Source organism: Salmo trutta, chromosome 40 (genome assembly GCF_901001165.1).
Source record: "Salmo trutta chromosome 40, fSalTru1.1, whole genome shotgun sequence".
NCBI classification, from domain to species: domain Eukaryota; kingdom Metazoa; phylum Chordata; class Actinopteri; order Salmoniformes; family Salmonidae; genus Salmo; species Salmo trutta.
The window spans coordinates 12844421-12857321 of record NC_042996.1 but is presented as its reverse complement, the minus strand read 5'-3'; positions in this window follow the sequence as shown (position 1 = coordinate 12857321).

Below are 12901 nucleotides of genomic sequence, written 5' to 3'. Positions count from 1 at the left end.
TCAGTTCTGCCCACAAATGTTCTATTGGATTAAGGTCAGGGCTTTGTGATGGCCACTCCAATACCTTGACTTTGTTGTCCTTAAACCATTTTGCCACAACTTTGGAAGTATGCTTGGGGTCATTGTCCATTTGGAAGACCAATTTTCGACCAAGCTTTAACTTCCTGACTGATGTCTGGAGATGTTGCTTCAATATATCCACATAATTTTCCTTCCTCGTGATGCCATCTATTTTGTGAAGTGCACCAGTCCCTCCTGCAGCAAAGCACCCCCACGACATGATGCTGCCACCCCCGTGCTTCACGGTTGGGATGGTGTTCTTCGGCTTGCAAGCCTCCCGCTTTTTCCTCCAAACATAATGATGGTCATGATGGCCAAACAGTTCTATTTTTGTTTCATCAGACCAGAGGACATTTCTCCAAAAAGTATGATCTTTGTCCCCATGTGCAGTTGCAAACCGCAGTCTGGCTTTTTATGGAGGTTTTTGAGCAGTGGCTTCTTCCTTGCTGAGTGGCCTTCAGGTTATGTCGATATAGGACTTGTTTTACTGTGGATATAGATACCTTTGTACCTGTTTCCTCCAGCATCTTCACAAGGTCCTTTGCTGTTGTTCTGGGATTGATTTGCACTTTTCGCAGCAAAGTATGTTCATCTCTAGGAGACAGAACCCGTCTCCTTCCTGAGTCTGCATGGTCCCATGGTGTTTATACTTGCGTACTATTGTTTGTACAGATGAACGTGGTACCTTCAGGCATTTGGAAATTGCTCCCAAGGATCAACCAGACTTGTGGAGGTCTCCAATTTTTTTTTCTGAGGTCTTAGCTGATTTCTTTTGATTTTCCCATGATGTCAAGCAAAGAGACATGAGTTTGAAGGTAGGCCTTGAAATACATCCACAGGTACACCTCCAATTGACTCAAATGATGTCAATTGGCCTATCAGAAGCTTCTAAAGCCATGACATAATTTTCTGGAATTTTCCAAGCTGTTTAAAGGCACAGTCAACTTATTGTAAGTAATCTTCTGACCCACTGGACTTGTGATACAGTGAATTATAAGTGAAATAATCTGTCTGTAAAGAATTATTGGAAAAATTACTTGTCAGGCATAAATTAGATGTCCTAACCGACTTGCCAAAACTCTAGTTTGTTAACAAGACATTTGTGGAGTGGTTGAAAAACGAGTTTTAATGACTCCAACCAAAGTGTATGTAAACTTCCGACTTCAACTGTACATAGTTATGCAACCATCATTTCAGAGAAAACAGACCAAATGTATTGCCAAAGGTTGAGTGTCTTTCCCAGTTTAGGAGAGCCCCCTTGAGCTTCAGCTTGGGTTAATATAAACTATAGATCTGGGGAAAGTAAATATAGGGAATATCGGTCTGAAACAGAGCACCCCTGAAGAATCACATACATTTTGTTTGTTAAGTCAGTCAGACAGTTTTCCACATTTTGAAATTCTCTCTCCCCCCTCTGTTATGAATTGTGTTTATAAGCAATGTCCATTACTCGCCAAATCGTCTGACTTCTGTCAATTTCCCAATTTCTCACCCTCCACTGTTGTCACTGTGTGTCTTCCAGCAGTGTTGAAGGCTTTGAAGATCTCCATTAGTCTCTCATAAGTATTATAATAACATTAGTATCAGTGCCCACACAGGTAATAGCCACTAGCAGCCTAATCCAGCCTTGGCTGAAATGAAAGGATCCACTCCCTATAATCTTTTATAATCTCTGGTTTGGTGTTATTTTCCCAAGGGGGGGATCATAACAATGACGCAGTAAACCAATCAGAAAGTCAACTCACCTTCTTCTTGGCCTCAAAATGCATCAGTCAGGTCTAGCCTGTTACAGTGTTTGGTAAAAATGTACATTATATCATAAAGCATACATTACCCATCTATGAGCATGTTATAAACATGACATTATAGCTACATAGAGCATTGTGATGTTCTGACCCTAATGAATGAGACATGTAATTCTCCTACTCTGGAGATGGCAATTCAAATTTGACCAAAGTCGAGTTCTCAATCAAGATTTTTTTTAAGAGACAAAAAGTCCAAAAGTATATAATTTCACCCATGCAAAACCAAGAGATGGATATCAACCGCAAGGATACCGCAATGCATTACATGTATCTGAATTGGTAACTGATTGATTCAAACTGAGGTTAGGATGTATTGGATATCAAAGCTGGACAGCTCTACCAGGGTTTCGACCCATTTATGTAACAATGAGCAGGCATCATGTGACAACAGCCCTGTGAAGCAGTGCCCTCAGTACACTGATGAACAGAGGGGTTACCGCCTGGTTTGATCTCTCAATCATGCACTGGCGTTACTGGTTGTGTAATAATGTGGCAACTAGTGCCCATGAGTAAGTGCTCTATGCAGCACACACTGTGCTTGAAAAGATCCTCCAACTTTTACTCACTCTGGCTTTGAAGTGGACCGACAGAGCGCTATGATGCCCTGTCGAAACAATGTTGTGTTCAAGCGATCAAAGGACATGGATCTTTGATTGTGCGACACTGCTTTATTTAAAAAAAATATATATATATATACAATGTAATATATATATATAATGTAAAACAAGGTGCACATACAAAATTATGCACTTGATTAAGAATCATCGACGATGAAATGTCTTCAACTTATTTCCATTGTGGTCCTCATTTTCATGAATGCATGTGGCAAGTTTGGCATGTAGCAGGCTAAAAAAAACAGAAGTGAAAATGGCAGGCAAATTGGTTATTTAGTTATAAAAACACAACATATCCATACTATACACAAAGGAACGCTATTTAGTCATCATCAATGGGCTTGGAGGGATTGCTCACAAAGGCACACTATCCAATAACCAGGATTTCACCTTCCTTTAAAAGCTACACAGAGTGGGAATAGTTTTAACAGAGGCCGACTATTGCACTCAGTGACTCCTTAGTATAAAAAAGTACCTTTCCCTGTCAGGCTTCTGAATCCACACACACACACACACACACACACACACACACACACACACACACACACACACACACACACACACACACACACACACACACACACACACACACACACCACACACACCACACACACACACACACACACACACACACACACACACACAATTCTGGCTCCTAGCTTTAGTGTTATGATTGTGTGAATCTCTAACATCCATAGGGCAGCCCCAGACAAATACCTTGGGGCTGCCCTATGGATGATCCTATGTACCAGACTAAGCCTAGTCTGTGTGACCTTTGACTCAACGGGCAGCCAGTTGAGCTCCTGAAACTGGCTCCTACCAATATGAGTACGTGGGCTCAGATTCAACACCAGCCTAATCAACTTGTTCTGGGCTATCTGAAGGTTGCTTTTTAGTAGATTAGTTAAGCCTTCGAACCATGAAGTGCTATTGTAACGTGGGGGAAATACAACAAAATATTGAATTCCTGTAGTTGTACTACGCCCCCTTTTAATACTCGAGGTAGGTCCTTGGGACTAAGCTGAACATAACAGGTTCTTTGCATCAAAAAGTGGAGCATGGGAATCCGACAACAACAATTTATTTTCATCGTCACAAGAAAGGTACAATATCCTGGCCTACGTAATGTCGATATACCATCTTCAGTTCCAGGAGCGCTGTACAACTGTCCGACAAGACAGACATCAATATCACACAAATAACACTAGGTTTATACAGTCCATTCACATACTCAAACAGACAATAATAATGTGTTGCCACAGTCCCGGAGGGCGTGCCCAGGGAGGAGAGAAAAGCCTAGGTGGAATATGGACGCCAGTGCCTAAACACACTACATGTACAATAAGTCCTATTTCTCATACTTTGTTAAAAACCACCATCACCACTCCCGCCCTCCCAAGGCAAGCCGACCAGCACATAGTAAGGGGATCCCTGAATGACACAAACAGGAAGGGTTTTATACAAAAGGCCACACCCTTACATAACAATCACACACACTTGACACAGGCAAACGGTTCTAACCCGTTACACTAGCATAGTCAAAATGAGTGCATTAGCTAGCACTTTCTTACCTAGTACCTTAGTGGCCATACCCCCCCCTCCCATGTTGCCATCTAGTGTACATTCTAAGTAATTGCCTGCTGTTTTGGCTGTGAGTACCTCTCCTGCTAGCTGTACCCTGATGCCTGAGGACTTGCTTAGTTTCAATTTAGACTCCAACAGAATTGCTTCTGTTTTGCCGAGGTTCAGAGATAGCTTGTTGTCTATGAGCCATGCATTGATGTTAGTGAGCTCTGCACTCTGTATACTCTCCAGTGTGGTTTAGTTTTTGTGAGACACCAGAAGTGCAGAGTCCTCTTCATACAGAAACAGGTGACACTAGCAAGCATCCTTTATATCATTAATGTACATTAGGAATAACAGAGGCCCTAGCACGCTCCCCTGTGGCACGCCACGGCTTATGTGTAGCCTCGGAGGGCAAACCATTTACCTCAACCACTTGTTCCCTCCTCAACAACTGGGACTCAACCCATTCAAGAGTGGTACTGCCAAACCTTCTCTCTTCTTGTCTCAGCCGATGTAACATTTTTGGGGTCACAAACTGTCTGATTGGTTGTGTAAACGTTCTGAAATGGCTAAATGTTTAACTGTGATTTCACGGGAGCCCTTATAAACAGAGACTCCCCAGGGCGAAACAGAACAGATTACACACCATAATCTGTGTAGAAATCATATGTGCTATCTAATGTTGTGTACACAGGGGGGTCAGGGGATATGTCCGGTTATGGTTTCTGAACAGGAAGCACCACATAAACAAATTACAGAGCTGAAGTGTTCCGATTTCTCAGAGATTAGGTGGCTTCGTTGCAAAACAGCCTAATCATACAAACAAACAACACCTGTGGGCTGAAGGAAGATTTATGGAATCTCCCAGAGTCCAAAAGTTCCCCTCTGTTTCTGAGAAAACCTCTTAACAGATCCCTAAAAATATTTTCTACGGATATAGCACTTCATTTTCCTAACCCACTGGGCGCAGACATCAATTCAACGTCTATTCCACGTTGGGTCAGCGTAATTTCATTGAAATGACGCGGAAACATCCTTGATTCAATCAGTGTTTTTCCAGTGGGTACCCAATACCTGCTTTTCTTCCTTACACAGCAACTTGATAATAACTCAAGAATGATTTGTCAAATATTAATTTCTACTTTACTCCATCTTCCAACAATTCCATGTGCATCTATTCTTTCATCCATCAATTCACTCATATATTAATTGACTTCCTGCTTTTTCTGTCGTTTCACTTAGTTACAGTGCAGTTCACTGTTTGTGAGCGTCTGCACAGTACCAGAAACCTCACTGTATCTGGTTATTTTACAATTGCTGCCCCCTAGTGAAACTCCTATCAGTCGAATGTTCAACAGTGGAGGACAGTTACTGAGGCTAGCTGCAGAGGCACACATAGCTGAGCCCAGTGGAGCTTTGCCAAACACAAAGGCTTTGACCTCCTATGGGCCTGGGGACAGACCAGATTATGTCCCAGATAGAAGATAAACATAATTTGTCAGCATTTTTTAAAACACAAGAAAACAAACATGATCAAATTAGGACTTTTTGTAATGTCAAACAGACCCTTGAACCCTAAGTATGAGGCACCATTAAATCCTCTATGAGAAATCATTTTGGAGACATGGTCTTTCCCACTGGAATGAGCATTCCTGTCTCCCCTGTGTGCTCACAGGCACAGTGGCTCCCCACATCAAATTTGTTTACATGGCTAGTTTGTAGGGGATTGAGGCACAACCAAGACTGTTTGCGTGGCTAGTCGTCTCTCTCTCTCTGTTTGCATGGCTCTTGTTACCAGCGAGGGGCCGAAGGTGATGGGGGTTGGAGGAGATGGCCTGAGTGAGTCCGGGTTTTGCCCTGTGTGCCCATTTCATGGGCAAATGAGGGATCACTTCTCTGTGTGGTGAAAGATGGTAGCACAGACGGGGTGCTTGTTGCTAGGTGGGACAGTGGAGGCAGACAATAGTGGTGCTTCCAGAACTGACAGCGCCTGACTGGGCCCTTTTTAACTGGTGGCAGGAGAACAGGAGATCACAGTATCAAATAGCCAAACAAATACAAGATTGATGATAGTATCAATGCTAGGTACACCGAGTTTACAAAACATTAACAACACCTGCTCTTTCCATGATATAGACTGACCAGGTGAATCCAGGTGAAACCTATAATCCCTTATTGGTGTCACTTGTTAAATCCACTTCAATCAGTGTAGATGAAGGAGAGGAGACAGGTTAAAGAAGGATGTTTAAGCCTTGAGACAATTGAGACATAGATTGTGTATGTGTACCATTCATAGGGTGAATGGGCAAGACAAAACAATTAAGTGCTTTTGAACGGGTATGAGAGTAGGCACTAGGCACACCGGTTTGTGTCAAGAACTGCAACGCTGCTGGGTTTTTCACACTCAACAGTTTCCCGAAGTGTATCAAGAATGGTCCACCACTCATAGGACATCCAGCCAATTTGACACAACTGTGAGAAGCATTATCTTTTTCAAGCAGAAATATACTTCCTGCAACACAAACTCAAAAAAGTTCTGGGACACTGTAAAGTCCTTGGAGAATAAGAGCACCTCCTCCCAGCTGCCCACTGCACTGAGGATAGGAAACTCTGTCACCACCGATAAATCCACTATAATTGAGAATTTCAATAAGCATTTTTCTATGGCTGGCCATGCTTTCCACCTGGCTGTCCCTACCCCGGTCAACAGCACTGCACCCCCCACAGCAACTCGCCCAAGCCTTCCCCATTTCTCCTTCTCCCAAATCCAGTCAGCTGATGTTCTGAAAGAGGTGCAAAATATGGACCCCTACAAATCAGCCGGGCTAGACAATCTGACCCTTTCTTTCTAAAATTATTGTTGCAACCCCTATTACTAGCCTGTTCAACCTCTCTTTCGTGTCGTCTGAGATTCCCAAAGATTGGAAAGCAGCTGAGGTCATCCCCCTCTTCAAAGGGGGGGATACTCTTGACCCAAACTGCTACAGACCTATATCTATCCTACACTGCCTTTCTAAAGTCTTCGAAAGCCAAGTCAACAAACAGATTACCGACCATTTTGAATCCCCCCGCACCTTCTTCGCTATGCAATCTGGTTTCAGAGCTGGTCATGGGTGCACCTCAGCCACGCTCAAGGTCCTAAACGATATCTTAACCGCCATCGATAAGAAACAATACTGTGCAGCCGTATTCATTGACCTGGCCAAGGCTTTCGACTCTCTCAATCACCACATCCTCATCGGCAGACTCAATAGCCTTGGTATCTCAAATGATTGCCTCGCTTGGTTCACCAACTACTTCTCTGATAGAGTTCAGTGTGTCAAATCGGAGGGCCTGTTGTCCGGGCCTCTGGCAGTCTCCATGGGGGTGCCACTGAATTCAATTCTTGGGCCGACACTTTTCTCTGTATACATCAATAATGTCGCTCTTGCTACTGGTGAGTCTCTGATCCACCTCTACGCAGACGACACCATTCTGTATACTTCTGGCCCTTCTTTGGACACTGTGTTAACTACCCTCCAGACGAGCTTCAATGCCATACAACTCTCCTTCCGTGGCCTCCAACTGCTCTTAAATACAAGTAAAACTAAATGCATGCTCTTCAACCGATCGCTGCCTGCACATGCCCGCCCGTCCAGCATCTCTACTCTGGACATTTCTGACCTAGAATATGTGGACAACTACAAATACCTAGGTGTCTGGTTAGACTCTAAACTCTCCTTCCAGACTAACATCAAACATCTCCAATCCAAAGTTAAATCTAGAATTGGCTTCCTATTTTGCAACAAAGCATCTTTCACTCATGCTGCCAAACATACCCTCGTAAAACTGACCATCCTACCGATCCTCGACTTCGGCGACGTCATTTACAAAGTAGCCTCCAATACCCTACTCAATAAATTGGATGATCTAACACAGTGCCATCCGTTTTGTCACCAAAGCCCCATATACTACTCACCACTGTGACCTGTACGCTCTCGTTGGCTGGCCCTCGCTTCATACTCGTCGCCAAACCCACTGGCTTCAGGTCATCTACAAGACCCTGCTAGGTAAAGTTCCCCCTTATCTCAGCTCGCTGGTCACCATAGCAGCACCCACCTGTAGCACGCGCTCCAGCAGGTATATCTCTCTGGTCACCCCTAAAGCCAATTCCTCCTTCGGCCGCCTCTCCTTCCAATTCTCTGCTGCCAAGGATTGGTACGAACTACAAAAATCTCTAAAACTGGAAACACTTATCTCCCTCACTAGCTTTAAACACCAGCTGTCAGAGCAGCTCACAGATTACCTTCACCTGTACATGGCCCATCTATAATTTAGCCCAAACAACTACCTCTTCCCCTACTGTATTTATTTTTATTTATTTTGCTCCTTTGCACCCCATTATTTCTATTTCTACTTTGCACTTTCTTCCACTGCAAATCTACCATTCCAGTGTTTTACTTGCTATGTTGTATTTACTTTGCCACCGTGGCCTTTTTTGCCTTTACCTCCCTTATCTCACCTCATTTGCTCACTTTGTATATAGACTTATTTTTCTACTATATTATTGACTGTAGGTTTGTTTTACTCCATGTGTAGATCTGTGTTGTTGTATGTGTCAAACTGCTTTGCTTTATCTTGGCCAGGTTGCAATTGTAAATGAGAACTTGTTCTCAACTTGTCTACCTGGTTAAATAAAGGTGAAATAAAAAAATGTAAAAAAGAATTAGAGTCAACATGGGCCAGCATCCCTGTGGAACACTTCCGACATCTTGTAGAGTCCATGCCCGGATGAATTGAGGCTGTTCTGAGGGTAATAGGGCAACTCAATATTAGGAAGGTGTTCCTAATGTTTGGTATACTCAGTGTAGAATAAAATAAGGTTAAACCTACTGCAGTTAATCTACTTCATGCATTCTCTCAGAGGCATGCTTGGTTCATTAATACATTTACTTACAGACCTGGCAACGACCATAGGCAGGGGTTAAGTTTGTTTCACCTTGAATGGACAGGGATTTTCAAAATACAACGTGTTTATAGAATTTTTTAGATACAGTAAATTCACGTGACCTTTAATTCACTTTAAATAAATGAACAGAAGAGTTCTTGCACCAGAGAGCTCAGGAGAGAGATCTCTGACATCTCTACCTGCCCCGGAGCTTCTTCTCTGTATGTTATGAGTGAAAACATTAATAGTTACAGAGCAGGAATATTGAGTTTACTGTACACAAAGCCCTTTGCTACATTTCCTATTGCCTGCGGGTGTGTGCGTGCTCCAGGCACCTGGGTACCATGGGGACTCTGTGGATCTCTGACCCCAGGGAAGTAGTGAGGAGGCTGGGCCTTGCAGCCTGGGTCAGGGCCTCTTCTATCAATCACAGACTGGTCCAATGACCTCTTAATACAGGCCTCAGTCTGTCAACACTTGCATTTGGTTTGTTTTCTCAAAGAGTGTCCCGCCCTGATCTGTTCCAACTGTCCTTGTGATTGTCTTCACCCCCCTCCAGGTGTTGCCCATCTTCCCCATTATCCCCTGTGTATTTATACCTGTGTTCTCTGTTTGTCTGTTGCCAGTTCGTCTTGTTTGTCAAGTCAACCAGCGGGTTGTTTCAGCTCCTGCTTTTCCCCAGTCACTCTTTTCGTGCCCTCCTGGTTTTGACCCTTGCCTGTCCCGACTCTGAGCCCGCCTGCCTGACCACTCTGCCTGCCCCTGAGCCTGCCTGCCGTCCTGTACCTTTGCCCCACCACTCTGGATTATCGACCCTTGCCTGCCTTGACCTGTCGTTTGCCTGCCCCTGTTGCCATAACAAACATTGTTACTTCAACACAGTCTGCATTTGGGTCTTACTTAAAACGTTATTAAGAGTAAATTCCCACGGCAGATAAACATCATAGGCTCTATGATGGTATCTGCCTTCTTGAGAGGAAACATTCTGTATTATTGTAACACTATAGACGTCAGTTAGATTGACATCCTGAACTACCCCTCTTCCTTCCCCAGTGGGAGCACTGCAGTATATAGAGACCAGATTTTACCTTTACCAGACTACCAGAACATCATAAAACAGTTCCCCTTTTCACTTCTATTGTCAGATACAATACAGTCTGAGACACTTGGGGAAGTGAAACCTTTTGATCGCTACTCTTCTTGTCCTCATTAAGGACATTTTCACGCTTGCTTTATCTCAGAGGATGAGCAATTGAACGCTGGGTGCCCCACGAGAGCTATGATTTGCAAGAGGCCTTCAACCCACTTCCTGTCTGTTGGTTTGTTGGCAGGAAGTCAGGTGACACATCGTATCCGGCCTGACAGTTCTTCTCTTTGTGTTCTGAGTGGGCTGTGTGTCATGAGTTACAGAGAATCAGTGACAGGAGGAGCTGACCCTCTCTGTCGCTGTTTCTGTCTTTGTTTGTGTGTCTTTTTCTCTGTGTGACAATAGTAATCGATGTAGGAACTGAGATCAGGAACAAATACTGTAGCCAATTCTCTCTGCTTAAAAGTCAGTTTTCCCACGCTAATGGCGCTTTCAAGTGTAACTCAATATTAACTTATTAATTTTGCTTGGTAATATTATCAACACACTACATAATAACAGTGTATGCATGCCAGTCTGAGATCTTGCCATCTGTGCTATGTCTACCCATGGATGCGCCTAACAGGGGAGACACACATGAGTGGTGAGAAGGACCAGGAATGTCAGCAGCGCTGGGCTGGGTCGTCTTCAGAGGGGAACTGGAACTGGACATGGAGATGAAACAGCTGCAAGGGACGACTTCATTAGTTTGAACTACAGGAAAAGGAGGTTCGAGCACGCCCCCATTCTCATCGATGGGGCTGTAGTGGAGCAGGTTGAGAGCTTCAAGTTCCTTGATGTCCACATCAACAACAAACTATCATGGTCCAAACACACCAAGACAGTCGTGAAGAGGGCACGACAAAGCCTATTCCCCCTCCGGAGACTGAAAATTTGGACCATTTGGCATGGGCTTTCAGATCCTCAAAAACCTCTACAGCTGCACCATCAAGAGCATCCTGACTGGTTGCATCACGGCCTGGTATGGCAACTGCTCGGCCTCCGACCGCAAGGCACAGCAGAGGGCCAAGCTTCCTGCCATCCAGGACCTCTATACCAGGCGGTGTCAGAGGAAGGCCCTAAAAATTGTCAAAGACTCCAGCCACCCTAGTCATAGACTGTTCTCTCTGCTACCACATGACAAGCGGTACCGGAGCGCCAAGTCTAGGTCCAAAAGACTTCTTAACAACTTCTACCCCCAAGACATTAGACTCCTGAACAGCTATTTAAATGGCTACCCAGACTATTTGCATTGCCCCTCTCCCCACACTTTTACACTGCTGCTACTCTCTGTTTATTATCTATGCATAGTCACTTTAACTCTACCTACATGTACATATTACCTCAATTACCTCAACTAACCGGTGCCCCCGCACATTGACTCTGTACCGGTACCCCTGTATATAGTCTTTCTATTGTTATTTTACTGCTGCTCTTTAATTATTTGTTACTTTAATTTTAAATGTTTACTTATCTATTTTTACTTAACACTTATTTTTCTTAAAAATGCATTGTTGGTTAAGGGCTTGTAAGTAAGCATTTCACTATTAGGTTGTATTTGGCACGTGACAAATACAATTTGATTTGATTTGTCTTTCTCAAGGCATTGTGGGGGAACTTGATCAGTGTATCCATTGTAACTAAGGCCAGAAGACTCTAGGTCATTCTCTCAGGTCTCTCTGTATCTAGAACACCTTTATTTACTGCAGTTAACAGGGCAGTGAATATTGCTACCTTATAGCCTAGTGCTCAACCAGGACAGCCAAGGAGATGGATCTTGTGTGTTTCCCTCCCTCCTGCCAACTGGCAGTTTGTCAAGTGAAGTTCAAGGCCATGTTACCCGTCAGCTGTAAGAAGCATAGACCATCCCCCTTGACCAGACTCACGACAGGCATAGGAAAATTGCATCACTCTATTGTCAACAATGATTTATCTACAGTATATGCTATCGGGTTGACACTGTGCTCACTGAAGGGGGAAGGTATAGGGGGTGTTTCTTGACATACATTTTCTTGCCAACCACCCACAGCGACAGTCTATCATTATAAGTCATGGGGGGATACCAATCGTCTGGGGGAAGGAGAGAAGGCTATACAGAACAAAAACAAAAGACAAAAATGCTTAAGAGCCATGCCTGGTTTTTAATCCCGAGGCGATAGGTACTTTGGGTCAAAGGTCACAGTGCAGGAAGTGTTGGAATTTTCTCAGTGGTGTTACGATGTCGGCAGCCAAGGACAGCAGGCCGCATGGAACTGGGCCTCTGTTTCAGAGGATGGATAAATGTCATCTGCCCTCAACCTCCCTATCACTTAACGGTATTGCAACATCACTGCAACGTTGTGACAATGTTGCTCTTTGTTCGTTATGGGGCAAGAGTTTTTCTGTGTTGGGACTGCTGTATTTTAAAGGTGATATTGTTGAATGTAACAATACCAAGTGCTCTGCAGTTTTATGCTGGAATTTGACATGGGCATGAATGTATTATGTAACAGGTACTTTAGTTTTGTTTAGATGATCATGAGGAGACAATGCGAGTGACACTTGTGGTTAGGATCACACTGGCTATTCAGCGGCACACAGAGGTGATGTTCTATTTAATCTCTATCTCTCTCATACAAGCATACTGTGTAAAACTGAAAATGTATAAATCCTATTTAATACCGATTATTTTCTGTATAGGTCTACATTACATTTCAACTATATGGGCTACCATCTGTTCTGACCACACATACTGCGAAAGCAGGCATTCCTGCAGGCATTCCACCTCTCTGATCAGTTCTGGCAGACGCTCTGATTCCAGAGT